This window comes from Schistocerca americana, chromosome 8 (genome assembly GCF_021461395.2).
Source record: "Schistocerca americana isolate TAMUIC-IGC-003095 chromosome 8, iqSchAmer2.1, whole genome shotgun sequence".
In the NCBI taxonomy this organism is placed as follows: domain Eukaryota; kingdom Metazoa; phylum Arthropoda; class Insecta; order Orthoptera; family Acrididae; genus Schistocerca; species Schistocerca americana.
The window spans coordinates 90,561,439-90,582,608 of NC_060126.1; the positions used below are offsets into that span (position 1 = coordinate 90,561,439).

General features: G+C 41.8%; 1 pseudogene; it reads left to right on the forward strand.

The window, feature by feature from the left end:
* The first annotated feature begins 20,142 nt into the window (after window positions 1-20,142).
* LOC124546135 lies at window positions 20,143-20,260 on the forward strand (annotated as a pseudogene).
* Window positions 20,261-21,170: the final 910 nt, after the last annotated feature.

The window sequence follows — 21,170 nt, forward strand, 5'->3', positions numbered from 1 at the left end:
TCAACGGAGGTTTAATGTAACCAAAGGACCGAAAAGCGATACAATAAAGGATCTGTTTGAAAAATTTCAACGGACTGGGAACGTGACGGATGAACGTGCTGGAAAGGTAGAGCGACCGCGTACGGCAACCACAGAGGGCAACGTGCAGCTAGTGCAGCAGGTGATCCAACAGCGGCCTCGGGTTTCCGTTCGCCGTGTTGCAGCTGCGGTCCAAATGACGCCAACGTCCACGTATCGTCTCATGCGCCAGAGTTTACACCTCTATCCATACAAAATTCAAATGCGGCCACCCCTCAGCGCCGCTACCATTGCTGTACAAGAGACATTCGCTAACGATATAGTGCACAGGATTGATGACGGCGATATGCATGTGGGCAGCATTTGGTTTACTGACGAAGCTTATTTTTACCTGGACGGCTTCGTCAATAAACAGAACTGGCGCATATGGGGAACCGAAAAGCCCCATGTTGCAGTCCCATCGTCCCTGCATCCTCAAAAAGTACTGGTCTGGGCCGCCATTTCTTCCAAAGGAATCATTGGCCCATTTTTCAGATCCGAAACGATTACTGCATTACGCTATCTGGACATTCTTTGTGAATTTGTGGCGGTACAAACTGCCTTAGACGACACTGCGAACACCTCGTGGTTTATGCAAGATGGTGCCGGGCCACATCGCACGGCCGACGTCTTTAATTTCCTGAATGAATATTTCGATGATCGTGTCATTGCTTTGGGCATCCGAAACATACAGGAGGCGGCGTGGATTGGCCTCCCTATTCGCCAGACATGAACCCCTCTGACTTCTTTCTGTGGGGACACTTGAAAGACCAGGTGTACCGCCAGAATCCAGAAGCAATTGAACAGCTGAAGCAGTACATCTCATCTGCATGTGAAGTCATTCCGCCAGACACGTTGTGAAAGGTTTCGGGTAATTTCATTCAGAGACTACGCCATATTATTGCTACGCATGGTGGATATGTGGAAAATATCGTACTATAGAGTTTCCCAGACCGCAGCGCCATCTGTTGTTGAAAATTGTAACTACTGTAATTTCGAAAGTTTGTCTGCCTGAAAATGTACTGTTGTCCCAAGCATATTGCAACAAACGGTGTATTTCTATCGCTGCTCGTTTAGTTTTTATTGCCGTTTCAAATATACCGGTCATTTTTGAAACACCCTGTACTTTCTTTGTGTTATCCGATATTGCAGCAGTTTTGCACTCTCTGTTGATCTGTTAGTCAATTAGCTGGGGTGAACACACGCCAAAACTAGATAAGTGATGGGTGGGGTGTTACAACCTCTCCAAATCAAAATTATTGGGAACGTTGCGATAGTTCATTTGCATACGGATAGCACAGAGCCAATATAAAGCAATCATCTTGTTATTCGCCTGAGGCGACTTACGGAACAATGGGAAGCATAACTCACGAAAGCTGGATGTTGGTTTGCAAACTGCTCTCTACGAATACGACGCTCATTTCTTTACCAATACGCGACACCGTTCGGGGGGAGGGAGTGAAGCTTGGGGACCTAACGGCTCTTCGAGGTCATTACAGACGGAACAGGAGAAGACTGGAGAAGGAAGTGACGTTCTTGACCAAATGAATCATTCCAGATTTGTCGTAAGTGATCTACGGAAATGACGATAAACCTAAATCTGGATTGCCAGACGTACTCACAATATGTGATACGAATTGGATTAGGTTCCTTGTATTCAAATCACACGCCAAGTCGTGATCTCTGACAAGCATTGCATCAGTGGTGCTCGATTGGGAACAAGCTGTTCTAATTCTGATGCTGGAAGAAATTCCAGCGCCGGTATTCATCGCAAATGAGCAGAAGAGGTGGAGAAATAAGTTTTCCCATCATGAGACCGCACGTCAGTCTGACCGTGGTACTTCAGAACGTGGCCGACGTCTCGTGAAGTGACGCCGTGTGGCGCTGGCTGCTTTAGGGCGTGTGTGTGTGTGTGGGGGGGGGGGGGGGGGGGGGGTCGCCAGCCGTCAAACCCGGCAGCCTCCTCAGTGTTACTCGACCGTCGCGTACTGCGTGCCAACAGCAGGTTCCTTCACGTTCCTACTTTTCTTTCCGCACTCATCCACAACACAAGTTAACTTCCGCATCGCACAAGTACCCGTCACAGTCATCGATCGATACACTAATGGTTTATAACATGCGGAGAAAGACAGTGGTAAATCGGTAACACTAATCCGTTTCTTCTCGCCACTGTGACTAAGACGATTTACCGCCTTTGCAACGCACCCGACATTTACTGCAGCATGCGTTCATAGAATGCAGTGTACTTCGTGTGAAGCGGAACGTATAGGACAAACAGGCAGGAAATTTTCGACAAGATACAGGGAGCATACAAACACTTTTAGATTGGACAACTACGGCAGATCAGTGGTTGCCAACATATGAAAGGCATAAAAGATGACTTAGAGGTTATACATGCAGAGGAGAAAGGAAAGAAACCGGACCAGCTTGAAGAACGTGAAATAGCAATCCACCGGGTTAAGTTTGGCGAGAATGGTAATGCCTTCTGCAACTGTTTCTACATCTTTTTAAGGCTGGCGTTAGTACGATAAATGTGAACAGTTTGGCACAGGTTACTACTAGTACGGTGTCTCTCCATCGCTTTGTACCATCTTTGGAATGTTTAGGAACGGCTGGTGGCTCAGTGCAGTCTGGCAGAGCCGTAAGTACACATGTTTGCAAACTAGCGGTGCACTGTGAGGCAGCTGATGTGGCCGCTGTTTAGCGGCTCACGGAAGCAACGCTTTGGAGAATGCGTGGAAACACGGATAAGCGGAGCAGGGCCTCTGGAAAGTAAGACGAAGACTTCATGTCCGAATACATTTATTTGTTCTTATACTTTGACATTAAATGCATTTGAAGTGCAGTTTATGTAGGATTAAGTTAGACAGTCACGTGATGGGAGCTTGACTCCCAGAACGCGTTGCTGTGGATTATGCTCGTAATATTAGTGGTTGTATGCTAAATTACTCATAAAGATTACCTTGACAACCGCTGTACCGTTAGACAATATTAAAAAGTGCAATCTGTAGTCTCATTTGCTTCCAATAACATTGCCCGGATGACCAAGATTATTGTGCGCTGTTCAAGACTTCTCGGTTTATAAGAGCGCAAGGAAACCGTGTGAAACTCGTACCAGGACTGCGCTGCTCGCCGTCCCCCTTCAGGTATGACTCCAACACTCTGAGGCTCTGCCTTCTCCACACCCACTCCCACACTCCGTAAACCGCTGTCCCACGTATTAGACTTTCTTCTCGTTCCAGTTGCGTATGGATGCACCACCACCTAGAGACAAGGCCGCGGCGCGAAATTTATAGCAGGTCGTGACGTCACTCCAAGCGGGCCACCATGTTGTGTTTCGAAGCGTTTATCTACACGTTTGTTGGATCGAGTGCTGTATTCGTGCTTTAAACTAGCGATTACAGAGTTTACGTGTAGTGAAGCTGCTGTGAACATGGTTTACAAATGTTGTGTGCCAAGGTGTCGTGGGAATTACGGAACTGGACCGAAAGTAATGTTGTTTTCCTTTCCGAAAGATGCGAATCTGCGTTGGAAATGGCTTTCAGCGATTCATCGGGACAATTTCCAACCCACTGAGCACACGAAGGTATGTAAAAACTATATTCCTAGTACAATTATTATTTTTTTTCTGGTAGAATATCTTGCATTTTGGATACATTTGACTAAAATTGTGAGCAAAAGCTAGCAGTAAATAGGCCTAGTATTCGTTTTCAAGTGGCTTGATTTTGGTTCTGAAAACGAAATATAAATTTGTGACTCGTGTTACTTTTTATTCGTGTTTAAGTTTCTCTGCAGTTCGTATTTTGTTACGCATTACCGATACGTTTTATTCTCTATTTGTGAGTGGGTGTTGTTTTTCACTCTCGCATTAGTTAGCATGAGTGCTAACGAATGTTGAAACTGCTGTTTTCATGTTTAAAAAGCGATCTCTCTGTATGAAGCATATATGTGTTGTTTTTCTGTGTTAGTTTTTCCTGTTAGACATTCGCCAACCCACGAACAAACAATTATCTTTCAACCTAACCTAACTTCAGGTTACGATGCAGAATAGGTGTCTTCACAAACAGATTTCAATGGCGTTCTGTATCACTTGAGCCGCCTCATATAACGACATTCTCGTTAATAACGCATCCAGTTACTTAATCCGTCCGGTATTTTAAATGTTTCAGATGGTTAATTGAAATGACAAGTGTCATTTAGTTCATACAGCACAGCTTGGGACGGAATGTTTAGTTGATATCGTCTTAACATACTTCCAGTTGGATGGTCATGACTGTCTTACTGAGGTGTGTCATTTATGTTGGCATCTGTTCAACTTTATTTTGTGTTTGGCATGCGTTTGCTTTGGAGTTGTTGTTCTATCCAAACATGAAATTTGTGCTAGGCATATATCAAGATCCTCATTCAGTGTTACCTGCAATGACACAGTTTTAATATGTGCTGGCATAAAAACACCCACAGTGAAATAGTATTCTGCAGCCGTTGATATCTCTTATACCACGACAATGAAGAAACTGTAAAGTCAAAATTATAAAATAATTGCTATGTTAACATGCAGAATCCAACAGATTACTGAAATTTGGTGCCACTTAATCCATAATATGAACTTCACTCTTATAGTTCCATAAATATCACAGCACTGCTGTAAAACAAGCAGTTCACAGGTATATTCATCATTTACTGATGCCTTGTGAGGTATGCTCCTAGTGCTTATAGTACTAATTAAAAAAGAATATTAAAATGGAATATGCATGTTGTTGTAGAACATGGTATATTGCTGTTAGGCCTAAATAATTTGTGTACTTCCACTAAGGTGTGACCTGTCAAGCTTATATTGGTGGAAAATGAATGAGAATCCAGTGTTTTTTACTTTCACATACAGACACACATCTCTAGATCATGCTGTATATTGTACTGACTCACACTACTTTGTTTTAGGTTTGTGAACTTCATTTCACCGAATCTGACATCTGCCGGCATACGGAATGTTATGATGAAGTGAAAGGCACAAAGCTTACTGTCAAGCTTTCAAGACCAAGGCTTAGAGAGGGTGCTGTCCCATCAGTGTTACCAGGCTGCCCAAGCTATTTGTCTACTCCATCCACCAGCTCTCGAGAAAGTGCAGAGGAAAGGAGAGCTAGATTGGACAATGAACATCTTCTACAAGCAATTAAAGACAGTATAGTAACCAAAACAGAGTATGATTCGAGGAAGTTATTTTCTACTTTTGAAGCATTTCTGCAGTGCCTAGAAAGAGAAACCATTCCTAGTGAATGGACCATTGTTAGGAGAAGTGACTGTGTCCTATTTCTATTGCTTACTGTATTGCCTGCTCCATCTGTGTCTGTATCTGTTGTAGTCACAAATGATTTGCAGTTGTCTGCCTATCGAAGTAACACTGAGATAAGAAAGATAGGCAGTAGAAAAATACCACACAAACTTTCAAATATGAATGATTTGTTTACAGTATTAGACAAAGTGAAGGAATTAGTCAGTGCAAAAGAAAATTCATTAAAAAGCCAGTGCCTTCTTATACAGGACATTTTAAATGACATGTGCAGTTCTGTAGATGAAGAAAAACAGAAACAAATTCAATTCTTAAGTGAGCAAGTTAAGTTGCTATGTAGCTGTGAGGAAAACTATAGGTTTAATCCTCACTTTTCTGTATTTTGTTGTATCCTGCATTCTATCTCCCCTCATGCCTATAAATTTTTGAGGTCATCTGGCAATCTTATTCTTCCTCATCCAAGAACTTTACAGAAAATATGTTCCTCATATACTAATGGTCCTCATAATGAACAAAATGAAGGTGCTATGCTCCTGTATATTAAGGAAAGATTTAAATCTTTGCAGGAAAGTGATTGTACCATTTCTTTAATGATGGATGAAATTCATATTAAACCTTATTTTGATTACAAGGGAGGAAACATTGTGGGGGCAGCATTTGATAATGACAAGGCTGCTACTACAGCATATGTCTTTATGATACAATCATTGCTGTCTTCTTTTAAAGAAGTAGTGCATGTCCTTCCAGTTAGAAACCTTATAGCTGAACAGTTATTTTTGTATGTGAAGAAAATATTATGTGGCCTTCATGACATTGGTTTCAAAGTTATTTGTGTAGTTAGTGACAACAATGCTATAAATAGGAAATCTATGGCACTTTTTAGCTCACCTCCAAAACTCAGTATAGTTTACCCACATCCAGCTAATCCAACTCAGCCACTATTTTTTATAATTGATTCTGTCCACATCCTTAAGTGTATATGTAATAATTGGGTTAATCAAAAGGACTCTCAAGTTTTGCTCAAATATCCACAATTTGATGGAAGCAGTGATGATAGTCAGGTGTTAATGGCATCTTTTGAAGCACTGAGGCAGCTTCATAAGATTGAATGTAATGGTCTACTTAAGCACTCTTATGGTCTTTCTTTGAAGTCTCTTTATCCATCTTCACTTGAGAAACAGAATGTGAGCCTTGTTTTACAGGTATTCAATGAACATACAGCTGAAGCCATTTCAACTGTAGGAGAACAGAAAAACTTGTTACATTACCAGACCACTGCAGAATTTATTAAAATTATACTTACATGGTGGAAAATTGTAAATGTTAAGACAGTTCACAAAGATGTTCGACTAAATGATCTCTTCCAGTGCCCTCTGTCTTTAAGTAATAATGATGAAAAATTAGTTTTTTTGGAAAAGTTTCTTGTGTGGCTCGATAAGTGGAAGGACTTAGGCCTGAAAAATAATACCCTTTCAAAAGATACACATATAGCTCTGACACACACAACCTATGGTTTGATTGAGATGGCAAGGTACTGTACTAAAGAGCTCGGTTTCACTTATTTTTTGCCTGGAAAAATTCAAACTGATTCTCTGGAAGCAAGGTTTAGCAGTTACCGATCAATGGCTGGCTCTCAGTATCTCATATCTGTGAGACAGATTTTTGAAGTGGAAGCAAAGATGAGGATGCAGAACATGTTACCACTCATGTTGAATTCAAGTACTTTTGGTAAACTGCCTGTTGCAGAAGGGTTCATCTTTAATTGTAATGATGACGCAAAAGAGACTATACAAACAGACTCTGAGTTTATGGTTGACATTATGTATTTGGAGGAAGATTTCAGGCAGGCAGAAACATACCTTCCAATATTAACATATTTAGCAGGGTATTGTGTTCGCAGTGTACTGAAGAAACAGCAGTGTGAGGTGTGCAGCAAATACCTTCTCTTAGACAAAGAAATGTGTCTGCATGGTGAACAACACCTTAGTTTAATCAAAAATTTGGACAGGGGTGGTCTGTTTTTCCCTCAGCCTGATGTTGTGAATGTTGTTATTTACAATTACATTACTGTACAGAAATTAATATCTGCCCCTAATGAAAAAAATTTTTTGTCATGCAACAGTCAAAGGGTGCTTGTTCAAAATGTAACCATAAATGCTGTTCAGAAGAAAAGTTTCTTCTTAACAGACTTTATTTGCAGTAATGGTCATTCGGCAGATAAAATACTGAAATTGTTAGTCAAAGCATCCACCAACGCATTATTAAATAATTACATTAAGAAAAAGAATGACACCTTTACTGCTTCTTTTAAGAAACGGAAGCTTAGCACATTTTAATTTGCCTACAGTTTACATGTTAGGACATTTATCATGTGTCACACGAAATTTCTATTATGTCTCACACTTTCAGTTACACTGTATTTGGTCCACTGAAAGCAGAGGCAGGTTCCATAACCCATATTGGTGTAGTACCTTCAAGTGAATGCACACTAATAGTCATTTGGTCCATATAGCCTGTAAGTTTTGGAAAATTTACTTCCACCAGTTTCAAATGTCAGAAGGTCACAAATGTTTCCATGCACACTGTTCAGCTGAAGTAAATACTTTGCCCTGCACTAATGGCTAGTTTCAATCTCATCATTGTAAAATTTTATCAGTTTGTGTACACATACATGTGTGCACCTGATACTGGCCTAAGGTTAAAACTGGGCCAATTTTTCCTAGTAAAGTTTTTATGTCTTTCAGCTATTCTGTGCAGAAATATTTACATCTTCCTTTCAATTTGTTGAGCCTGTGCTGCCCAACAAGAAGAAATCTGTTAAAGTAATTCTGTATTAAACCTCATGTAATTCATTATAACTATGTATGTAATTAGAGGCTATTATTTTGGCATGCAGACATATAAAACTTACAGTAGAATATTACAATACTACAAAAGGGAAAGCCAAAAATGGATTTCTCCCATTTTCCTGAATCAGAATGACACCAGGGTGTTTCTTAATGTAGTTACTTCTCATAACAGCTGTTTATCTAAATTTTGATACAAGCTGTCAGTATTGTTGCATATGGGTAACAGTTAGCTACTGCTTTGCATATATTATTTTACTGAGACATAATTACATTCTAGTAGTTGCTTATTCCACTCAGTTTGGAATAGTTTAATATCAGACATAGTAGTTGGTCTCCATTCCCAAATTTGCATCTCATCCAGACTGTGACCCTTAATTTGTTACTAATCTTACTGTGTGTGTGTGTGTTTTTTTTTTTTTTTTTTTTTTTTTTAACTTATGAAACCCCTTGGTAGTGTGACGCTGTGTGTCAGACTTGGACCGCGCATGTGTTTAATATGCTAGAAAATTTCATAACAGCACACACTTTGGTAGTGAGTGAAAAGTGTGTTCTTGAACTGTTTCTGCCAGTAGCTGTAGAATCTTGTGTTACAGAAAATCACTTCACAGCATTAAAATACAGCTTCGGTGTTCCACACAGTCAGTTTAATTGAAACAGTTTATTCTGAAAGGAATAATGTGAAAGGTGGTGTTTATATAGTAATTAACGAAAAGTTCTTCCCACCTATATAGAGGGAGAGTATCCTTACAAACATTAAGGAGTGTCATGTTGCTGCATTTTATTTGAATGTGTAGGACATTATATCCTACACCATTCAGTTTAATTTGGAATCAGTGTAAAATTGTTACAGTTTTGATTTATGTTGTCCTTTTTTTTGTTTACACTTAAGTTCATTGCAAGGAAATTGGCCTACTTCTAGCTTATGGCAGGGTTTTCAACAAATGTTGCATAGCTGTGCAATAACAATATAAAAGAGTTCTTTCAGTTGTGGATCAGGTATTAAACTGTAATGTGAGGTTGGTCTGATATGTTGTCGTACTCAGTATTACCATTACTTATTAGTTTCCAACGACTAGCTACATTTTCACTTCGTTGAATGTCCTTCAGCAGGGCCTCATCCCAGTACACCTTTGTATCATGGTACATACATTCCAACAAATGTTTGTTGCTCTCTTAATCTGTCTGAGTTAATACTTTTGTCAGCAACATAAGTCATTGTTAGTCACAATTATTAAATTTTATAGACAGTAAGACTGGTAATGTAACCTGTTATATGCATCTGACATGTTTTGCAACTGTCATTTTTCACAAAATACAATATATCAAATGTGTACAACTAATCAATCATTATGAAAGTAGAAAAGGCTTGCTGCCTTTTAAGATGGAAATCGTGATCTATTTCTGTAATGGAACCATGTTGTGCCCTGGATTTTGTAACAGCATTTTCAGGAAGTAGATGTACATATGACTGACTTAAATAAATTATAGTTCATTACTTCTAGTGTTTTATAATCCTACATTAACATAAACTATTAATAATTACATTATTTTAAGCATGCTGAGTACTACCGTTCTCATGTTACATTAATCTGTCTACATATTACAAAGAATTTAACTTGCTGTAGTCACCAGCAGTGATTTCTGATCTATCCCTGGAGTTACTAAAGTGCAAATGTGAATTGTAGTATCCCTTGTTCTGGAGTTTAATACAATTCTTAGTATTGTATACAGCATTCCCCCCCCCCTTTTTTTTTAAATACAGTATAGCTTGATTCCCTTAATGAGTCACTGTCTCCTGCCGTCACATAGGTAGACACTTAATGAAATTCTATTACAAAATACAGCTTCAAACAATGGAACAAATTAATCCAGAAGTAGGTTAATTTATTATTGACATTTTTAGCGTGACACATTGTCTCATTACAACTGCTGCAAATGTCTGCTGTAGGTTTGTAGATTTTCACTGTTGACTTATATAAAGGTCCTGTTGATAAAACTACTGTTGTTTGCAGGGCTTACAGCATACATTTTGAACAGCTGACCATTATGGTCAGGAATACATCTAAAATTTCACTTAAACATATGTTGCTAATTCTTTTATCTGCAGAGTATTGTCAATCAGGCTTGTAAAGTTCTTTGCAACTTTTGTGAGAAAGTCAACACCTGCCCGCGGCTCCTTACATGCTCAAAATCTGCCATATTTTTACAGGAAAGAAAATTTACATTACAATAACAACGCATAATTGTTTTTCTTTTTGAGGAAAGGTGAGTTAAAAGTGATTGTTTGCTTCGGGAAAGTACTCAGCTTTCCTGAGGGCGCTCTATAAACAGTTATAGAATATTTATTTAGGATACTGAAGGTAGAGGAATTTAATATTATACACTGTATTAGTGCAGAATTTTTCAAGTGAGTGTAAATAATAGTCGTCTGGTCCAGAAAATCACAGTGCATTTTTCACAAATGTACCTTGTTTTATCATGTATATCGCAATATTATTTACATCCCGCACTCGTACGTTTTCACTGGCTATTGATAAGTCTTAAGCAATTACGTTACCGGTAAAAAGAATTATAAACTATAGCTTCTGCTATATCGCGATTGATAAAGTTACGTATTTTAACCGTACGGCAAACGGCAAAGTACTCTCCTCTTTGCGTGGTATCATTTGCCAAGATCTCGTTTCGTTATCTCCATCGGTTTGCGAGATATGAGAGGCGTTATGAATATTTCATTCCCGCGCGTTGCGATCGGAAGTAAAGTTGCTGCAGATGCTCAATTTTTTCGAGATTGGAAGCAGATATTGATACAAAGTTTTACGAAAATTTCCAAACCTCATCTGTATTTCACACACAGCAATAGAATGTATAATATGGATCAAACACAAATTCATAGCGCCCCCTATTTTTGATGGCAACATTCTCAAATTTGATACTCATCTGTGAAATACCACAATAGTTATGACCATTATCGAAATGATTGGCACTTCATCATGAAGCTGCCATATAAATCTAGAAGTATTTCAGAAATTAATTATTTTTTACGGAACAGGTTCTGTAAAACCGTTTGACAAAGATTTGCAGGCCGTGCGTCTCGAATCCTTACGCGCAGCGCCAAGCCAACCCTGGCCCGCTTTGCGTGACGTCACAAGAGCGCGCCGCGGCCTTCTCTTTAGGTGGTGGTGATGGATGTCGGTAGGAATGAGTGCTTAAATGGCTCTGTAATTTAACTTGTTATGCCGTCACTAACCGAGCGACACGTAGGCGGTTACTGTATATGCCAACTTTCCTCACTCCATACTGGGTCTTGAAACTATGTAGGACGGCTCTCGCGGGACAGCTGACATCTCCAGAGAGAACAGACGAGCACTCACTGTCTCTAGGCATTCAAAAATTCTTGACTGAGTCGTGCGCACTGGCGTCACCTATAAATTAAACCAATTCGCGTGCCTCAGGCACATAATCTGGACTACACACTCCTTCCTTCCAAAGCGGCAATTACTTATAGGGAATACTTCCCGTTTCAGTCAGGTAGGATGAGTTGATGCAGGAATACTACAAGAGTGCGTGAGTCCCCGTTATGTACCGTACGCTGCTTACGGGAGCGACATACGTAAACAGATAGGTCACGAAACAGATCTTTACGCCGACGAGTCTGTGATATTTAAGAGCTGTCGCAAACTTCACTTTATCCAAAGATAATTAGCCCAACATTTTAGCAAAACAGTCCAGTGGTGCAGTATTTGAAAGATTAAAATAACCTTCTCAACTATCAATATTTCACAACAAAGCACGAGCTACACAATCAACATTTTTTTACTCGTGGCAGGGAATTACCCTATCGTGGTTCGATAACATGTTTAGGCGAGAAGTGATAAATCTATTTTCCGGAATAATCTCACAAATAAAATCACAAGCAAAGGTTGCAGAACTCACCCTCTACTCAAAGGACAAGTGCCCCGTACTGATTGCAAGATACTGCGTTGGCGTCGGCCGGGGTGGTCGAGCGGTTCTAGACGCTACAGTCTGGAACCGCGCGACCGCTACGGTCGCAAGTTCGAATCCTGTCTCGAGCATCGATGTGTGTGAAGTCCTTAGGTTAGTTAGGTTTAAGTAGTTCTAAGTTCTAGGGGATTGATGGCCTCAGAAGTTAAGTCCCATAGTGCTCAGAGTCATTTGAACCATTTTTTTACTACGTTGCCATAATTATAGACCTATTTCGTTGATGTCAACCTGTTGTGGAATTACTGAACATGTTTTACGCTCACGTATAATGACGAATTTTGGAGAACGGATATCTTCTGCATAAAAATCCACACGCATTACGCAAACAGAGACCCTGCGACACTCAGCTCGCTCTGTTCCCTCATATTATCCACAGCGCCGTAGTCAACGGCGCTCAGGTTGCCGCCCTGTTTCTCGACTGCAGGCCGACATTTCACACACCTTAGCGAAAAAATACGAGCTTATTGAGTATCGGACCAGATTTGCGAGTGGATTTAGACAGAACTCAAGACATCGCTCTGAACAGAACAAAATCGACAGAGGTAAAGGTACTTTCCAGAGTATCCCAAGAAAGTGTGATAGGACCGTTTCTGTTTACATTGTATATAAATGACCTAGTAGAAAGCGCCAGAAGCTCTTTAAGACCGTTTGCAGATGATGCGGTTGTCTATAAGAAAGTGGCAACGCCAGGAAGACTATCGATTTGCAAACGATCTACAGAAGACTGATGAATGGTGCAGGCTCTGGCAGTTGGCCCTGAACGTAAATTAATGTAACATATTGCGCATACAAAGGAAAAGAAATTCACTCCTGTGAGCCCAAAACTACACTATTGATGACAAATTGCTAGGAACAGCATCTACTGTAAAATATCTAGGAGTAACTACCCAGTGTGACATCAAGTGCAATGAACACTTAACACAAACACAGCAAAAACAGATGCTAGACAGAGATTCATGGTAAAGATCTTAAGGAAATGTAACTCATCCACCAAAGAAATGGCTTAGAAGGCGTTTGTTCGACAGATTCTTGACTACAGTCCATCAATCGGGGATGCTCACAGGATAGGACTGATAGCAGAGATAGAGAAGACCCAACTAAGGGCGGCGCATTGCGTCAGGTGATCGTTTAGTCGACGCGAGAGCGCTGCAGAGATTTTCAACCAACTCCATTGGCAGACGTTACAAGAGGGGTGTTGTGCATCACGGAGGGTTTTACTACTGGAAGAAGAGTCGGAAAACATATTACTATCTTCCATTTACATCTGGTGAAATAATCAGGGTGAGAAATTTCGAGAAACCAGCGCTAATACAGAGGCTTACCGGCGCTCATTCTTCCCACGCGCCATTCGCGAGTGGAACTGGGAGGGGGACGGTCAGTTAGTGGTACCAGAAGTACCCTCTGCCAGACACCGTCAGCTGGCTTGGGAAGGAATAATGTAGAAGTAGATGTAGTTCAGTCCCATTTGGTACGGGTCTCACAAACTTGAGCAGTATTTTAGGGCGCGTCGCATGAGTGATTTGTAACCAGTCTCCCTTGTAGATTGGATTTCCCTAGTGTTCTACAGTAAACCGAAATCTGCTGTCTGCTTCGTCAGTGACTGAGCCTATGTGATCGTTCCCTACTAACAGGGGACACCTCTGAGCTCGAATGCTCGGAATCGCACGAAACTATGCTTAGACTAACACACGATCATAAACACAACAGTGGTCTGTGTCATATTCATGCAGAACTCCGCACATTTCTTCTAGCACCATCAAACGGCACCAACATGTGTTTCAGTTGCGCGGGTCACATAGCTGCTATACGAATGTGTCTCCTAGTGTTCGCATGCCGGCTGTTGTGTAAACTGTTTATAGTGATATCATGAAGAGAATTAATGCTACGACTGTGGTCCAAGTAACAAGGACATAGTTGTGACGTGCTGGAAATGGAAATGAAATCGGGGCCGAGGATAGGTTCAAAAATGGTTCAAATGGCTCTGAGCACTATGGGACTTAACATCTGAGGTCATCAGTCCCCTAGAACTTAGAACTACTTAAACCTAACTAACTTAAGGACATCACACACATCCATGCCCGAGGCAGGATTCGAACCTGCGACCGTAGCGGTCGCGCGGTTCCAGGCTGAAGCGCCTAGAACCGCTCGGCCACAACGGCCGGCTCGAGGATAGGGAGTTGGCAGATATGTTCTACAACACAATAATTCAGACATATAATGGAAATGACACAGAAATTATGCGGTTCCACTGGATAGATATACTGATTCTGAAGGACAGGAAGAACCTGGACCTGAAGGAGGCTGGCTGTTCAAGGGGTACACGACGGTCATCTCCAGAGCAACAGGGACAGTAGAGTCAAAATGAATACCAATTATCGCCACCCAAAAATCTAGGCCCATTGTATTAGAAGATATTGATGACAGTCTACTAGAGAACATTTATTAAGACTGTCACAATCGTGGCTTCAATTCCTGTAGCAAACTTAATGCACGTATCGCGCCTCGTTAAAGTAAATCAAATTGGAGATCAATTCTAAATTATGTGTCTGGCAAAAAGAGAGCAGGGGCTTTGCAGAGGAAACACGCTGTCATAATTACAAACTATAGAAGAGCATGTAATATTGCAGTTTGATAGAGCAAGTTCACTATTGGCATCTGCAAATGTGGCCACTACAAGCATCTAAAATGGTTAGCTTGGACGATTTCAGAGCTTCGATTTCTTTTATCGACAATCTTAAGGCTGAATATGCCCTTTGATTCAGGCATGCTACTACGTTTGTCACATGTAAGGAAATAAAACACTGTAAGAGTACACGTCAGAAGGCACAACATTTTGTGGAGGAAGTGAACGCGTTTATGACAGACCAGGGTGTGGTTAAAGGAAATGTATGGTACAGTGACCACAGTCAATTCCAATATGAAATGTCTTCATCATCAACACTGTCTCACAGAGGAAAGGAAACTACAGCTAGCGTGTTGTAGTCTCAATACAGCTCTACTCGCAGCAATACAGTTGATGTGTCTTTATCAGTTTGTTTCCAAGAGGCACAAGGCGCTTTCGGTTCAAGTATTTCAAAGTTATTTGAATTAACCTGCCCACGAAACATTCATGTGGGGGCAAGCAAAAGTGGAGAAATGACTACAGAAAACGTGAAAAGTTTCCTAACTTCAGTCTTTGGCCGGAAAATGTAACAATTGAAAAGAGCGTGTGATTTCTCATCAGGTCATACAGATCGTACCCTTATAGACGCAAGTTTGCCAAACAAAGAAGTTATGTTGAAGATACTGCCACCGAAACAACAAAATATTGCGAACCCCATGATGTCCGCTTCTTTCAGCAATATAAAATCTGTATCAGAAGGATTACTGATTTTGTAGGAGTACAGTGTGCCAAACCCCAAATGAAGGTACGTGGTCGGCAATTCATCATCAAACTTCATTCTCTGTTGTTTGCTTCTTTCGGCAATATAAAATCTGTATCAGAAGGAATATTGATTTTGCACGAGTACAGTGTGCCAAACCCCAAGTGAAGGTACGGGGTCGGAATTTCAGCATCAAACTTCACTCTATGATTTACAATCAATTTTCTGCGCCTATGTGGCAATATGCTTGGAGAAAGGCAGGTTATGTACCAATATCATCATTTGAAAATAAAATGAAATTAATGTAACTTTTATTATTGGACAGCTTGAATGCGGAAGAGATTATGAATGTAAAAACGTGGCTTTAGTGAGGTGTTCTCATTGTTCTGTTTCACTTTGTTTTAACCACTTCATCGAAATCCTGCATCTGCACTATTGATTGAAAATGTAATAGTACACTGACGTCGCTGAATGACGTAAAATTTCCCTCCTATGTAGCTTTGTTTCTTTCTATTAAATTGTCACTTGTGGTAGAATACAACGTTTTGCATGGAAATGACATAGAATACCGCTCGATCATAAAAAAAACGGTGGTCTAAGTACGGTTTCGCGCGGTTCCGAGTGTTCGAGGTCAGACGCGTCCCATGTAAGTGTTAGACCCAAGTATTTGTACGAGTTTACCGATTGCAGTTGTGAGGCATTGATACTATATTCATGGGAAACTATGTTTTCCGTTTTGTGAAGTGCACAATTTTATATTTCTGAGCATTTAAAGCAAGTTGGATCTCTTTGCATCACTTTCAAATGTTATCAAACTCTGACTGAATATTTGTGCAGCTTCGTTCAGACTGTCCTTCATCTTAGGTAACTACTTCATGGGCGGAAAGTTTGAAATTACTTTTAATATTGTCCGCAAGGTGTATAATTCACAACATGTACAGTAAGGGAGTCAGCATACTTCCCTGGAGCACACCAGAAGTTACTCCTACATCTGTCGATGACTCTCTGTACAAGACAACGTGCTGCGCTCTCCCTACCAAAAAACCCTCGGTCCAGTCACAAATCCCTCTCGACGCCCCATATGCTCACACTTCTGATGACAAACGTAGGTGTAGTACTGAGAGTCAAATCCTTCTCGGAAACAGAGAAACACTTCAGCCACCTGATTACCTTGATCCATGGCTTGCAGTATGCCACGTGAGAAAAGTGCGAGTTTGGTTACACATGATCTGTATTTCCGAAGTCCGTTCTGGTTGGCATGGAGGAGGTCGGTCTGTTCGAGATGCTTGCCTGCCTGCTATCAGAATATGTCTAAGATTCTATAACAAATCGATGTCAAGAATACTGGGCGGTAGTTTTGTGGATCACTTGCGCTACCCTTCTTGTAGGGGAAAACTAGGGTCGGTGACACCTACGTCCTGAGCAGCGCCACTTGAACGGCGTCAGAGCGCGGCCGAAACACGAAACCTGTGCAAGGCCGGAGGCCGGTGAGGCAGGGACGGCCGCTCTCGATGGCCCTGTTTGCCACTGCTCTCGACCTCCTGGTGCGAAAACCGGCAACTCCATCCACGGAATGACTTTGCGTGTCACGTCAATCAAATGCAAAGCCTTCGCCGACGACGTGGGATTTTTTGTACAAGAGAAAAGCAGATGTTCGGAGAAGCCAAGAAGCTTTACGAAACTTCGAACACGCGGCAGGGACAAAAATTAACCCGGCAGAAACCGTACTCGCACCGCTCGGCAACAAACGCCGAAACGACGACGGTGCACGCTACTCTGCGGTCGAAACGCGCAAATGCCCTGGGCTGCAGTTATACTCGTGTCCCAAGAAAATGGCGCCACAAAACTGCCGTACAGAACTGCAATAACAGGCCTTGCCAGAACTAAAGAGAATAAAGAGCTGGATCTGTTCCAAAAGGCGGGACTCATAAACGAGGAGCTACCCTCAAAAGAGTGGTTTCTGGCGCAAGTGACAAACCAGCCGTAAGAGATTGCGAGAGCCATAGAAGGGGCAATACACACTGCCTTCCATGGCGCGCGAAATCTTCAAAGTGCAGCACACCACGTGCACACTGGGAAGACACGAAGGGGGACTGGGCCTCGTCGATTCGCAGAGAAAATGAGCAGCACTCTTGATGCATCGTTGAAGTAGCACGGCAGAAAGAAACGCGAACTGCTTACCGGCCGCCGTTTTAAACGCACACAGGCCAGAATCAGAAAGAGCGCCCGCAAATACGTAGCACAGATACCACTGAAGTCGAAGTATATCAGATAATTTTCCCTGCAAAAAGCACACGTAGCGTAAACAGCCGACGACCCACGCACAAGAAGAACTGGAAATCTGTGCACAGAATTAAGAGGAGAAGCGCGACTCAAAGATTAAAAAAACGCAATGAAAATGGAAACAAGTGTGGCAGAACCTCGAAGAATTCACCTTAAATTCAGAGATAGAAACAACCTGATACGAAGTCATCAATGACGCCGTACTAACGAACGAAGAACTAGCGGCAATCAACCTCAGGCCGTCGAATAAATACCAAGTTAGTGATGGCACTGACACCTCAGAGCACCGATCCCAATGCGGGAACGCAGCAAAAATATGGGAAGCGTGCAAATGGATGCTGGCGCTAATAAACAGAACGACACTGACGAGCATAAAACTGGAGCTACTGACCGCAACAGGCACAAAACCCTTCCCAAACCAGAAAACGGAAAGCGCATTATGGATTTTGGGCCAGACAGTGCACTCATTTATCAAACTAGAATAAACAGACGTAATAAACTACCAATCACATCTATGGGAAGAAAAGCCACGGTTGCCGAAGAACAAGACAGACTTTATGAACTTCCTGAAAGTAGCACTCGAGGCGGCTTTCAGGAAAGCCACGCAGCTCGCGTGACGTCACGGCCCACCCCTCGCTGCGCAGACGGGTGGGAGGGCGGCGGCAGCAGCTCCCGGTCTCGCCCCGCCCGCCGGGAAACTCCAGCAGCGCGGCGACACAGTGTCGTCTGCTACGTGCCTTTGTGCTGGTCTCAGGGTTGAGTGAGAAGCAGAGTAAGCAAAATCAAAAAGAAAATAAATACTCACCTTCTACCTGAAAATTGCGAAATGAGCCGGCAAAAACACAACGGAAAAATCTACGCCAAAAATTTGCATAAACCAATTGAAATGTTGTCGTAAAAAAATATTCCCTTCTCTCTTGAATTTCAAACCAAATGCAATGTTGTTTCGTTTTGATTTACCTTGTTTTGATTTGTTGTGTATGCACTGTCCCTTTGGTAAAAATATGTTCCACCAAACCAACGGACGTTTTGCACGTGTGAATTTCGGCGTTTGGGAGATTTCATTCTTTAAATTATTCATAGAAATATGTTGAAGTGTTGTAAACCATGGTATAATCATAGTTATATTCTTTATTTATATGCGATAACCACATGTCAACTGTGCCACCAAACTCGCAACTAACTAAAACCGCCTAAAATAAAAAAGGAACGAAAACCTTTTCTCGTAAATTTCCGAAGTGCAAAACTCATAAAATATTTCAAAATTTTTTCTTATATCTTGTTACCCATTTTATAACCATAGATTGCTGTTGTTTGTATCCGTTTTACATTATGTTTAAATGGGTTAACAAGCTCACACAAAATAAGACCCCCCAAATATTAACGGATGTCATACCAGAAACCGACTTAGAAAAGACTCCATCTAAATACAGCGGAACTGTAGACTGTCATTCTAATTCTCTCATGAAATTTTGCAGTTGTAATAATATACGTTTGACAGCATAAAACATGTAACTTGATGACATTAATCGTGATAAAAATCTGAATGACAAAAAGGACTTTCGATGAAAAGGACAAATAAAGGGACTTTTTAAAAGGAAAACAATAAAACGAAATGTAAATGGAAACTTGTCTCAACTATGTTTATTCGTATGCCAATAACCAACTGAATAAAGCTTTATGAACGTTAAACAAAAAAGGTGCTGTTGGTTCCCTTGATTTTTTCTCGCTTCATCCCGCCACCCCCTCTTTTCATGCTACCGTTCTGATCCTTCATAATCATTACATCACTGTAATAAACGTATGACACAAGATTAATGATATCAATTTGAGGAAAACTGCCAAAAATGACAGGAAAATAAGGAAACTGTGCGATTCCGCAGATCTTTTCTCAAATAGCACAGAGCCCATTTTTTGTAACTGTGATTTTCCGCTGCTCCGCCGTGTTTAAGCCCTGCGCCACACAGCAGGAACAAGATGTGTCCTTCGCCAGTGTCGGAAGCTAATGACGGACGGTGCATCGATCATCGCCTCACCCACGCAACCTGGGGGCGCGCCTGCTATTCGGCAATCGCTTCTGGCACGTCGGGCGTACGGTACCTCTCGTGGACAAAGGCGAAGCCTTCTAGGACTCCGGACGTACGGTAGGCGACGGATTCGCAGCAAGTAGCCGCTGTGCGCGCATAGTGGCGTTACGACGTTCTCGCGTTAAATATGGCCCGATGTCGGCCGAAAATTGCAATTGTGTGTGTCTGGAGAAGAGCGACACGCAACTTACGACGTGCCATTACGTTACACCATCGTCAACGGCCATACCGTGTGGAATACACCGGTTCTCGTCCGATCCCCGAAGTTAAGCAACATCGGGCCGGGTTAGAACTTGGATGGGTGACCGCCTGGGAACAGATGTGCCGCCGCTCCACTGAGTGCCAGGTAGCCGAGGGTGACGGGCCGCCCCGCCGAAGCCGGCAGACCAACGGACCGACCCCGCACCGCGCCAGCCACCTGCGGTGTTCGCCGCGCGAGCTGCAGCGCTCACCGCCTTTGCGAGTCCTGGTCTTCAGGTAGAAGGGGCAGGAATAAAAGTGACTGTTTCTGGAAGCTATGGCAACAGTAAACTGTGGTGACGCAGTGCAATGCATGTTCGACCGGAATTACGAGAGGGCAATTGCATTTGAAATTCGTAACTGGATGGTTTGAAAATCCCTGTCGAAAACATCACCGGGTTGCAGCTAGATTTTGTGTTGCATTCACTTTTTTTGTAAAAGCAGGCAACCAAGAAGAAGTAGTAACAGTAGCGAAGACAGACAATGGGATTTGGAAGCTCAACAACAGGGATGGGACCGTCAGTAACGTTACGATACAGCAATCTCAGTATGGTATTAGAATAGTATCTACAACTTGTCATTTGAAGTGCCGGATGAGGGAATCATGAAAGCTTTCAGACTATAAGGAAACTTATTCAGACTAACAGGGAAATCTCGTCAGATTCCGACAGCACGGTTTCATTAGTTAGAAGGCTGACAGGTGAACTATCATCTGTGGCGGCCGCTGAGGCATTTAGTGGCGGTGCCAAAAAAAATTACTTTGGTAGCATCAAACATATTACGGAATTTTATCAATAATTCATGTATTTCATAAGATATTATATCAAACAAAACGTATAGGGAAATAGAAATAAACACTTACTACAACAGCGCCCTTCTTATCCACGTAAGAGTTTGATATATTCTTGGAGAATATGATAGCAAGCGTTTGTATAAGAAAGAGAGAGAGAAAGAGAGAGAGAGAGAGAGAGAGAGAGAGAGAGAGAGAGAGAGAGTGTGGTTG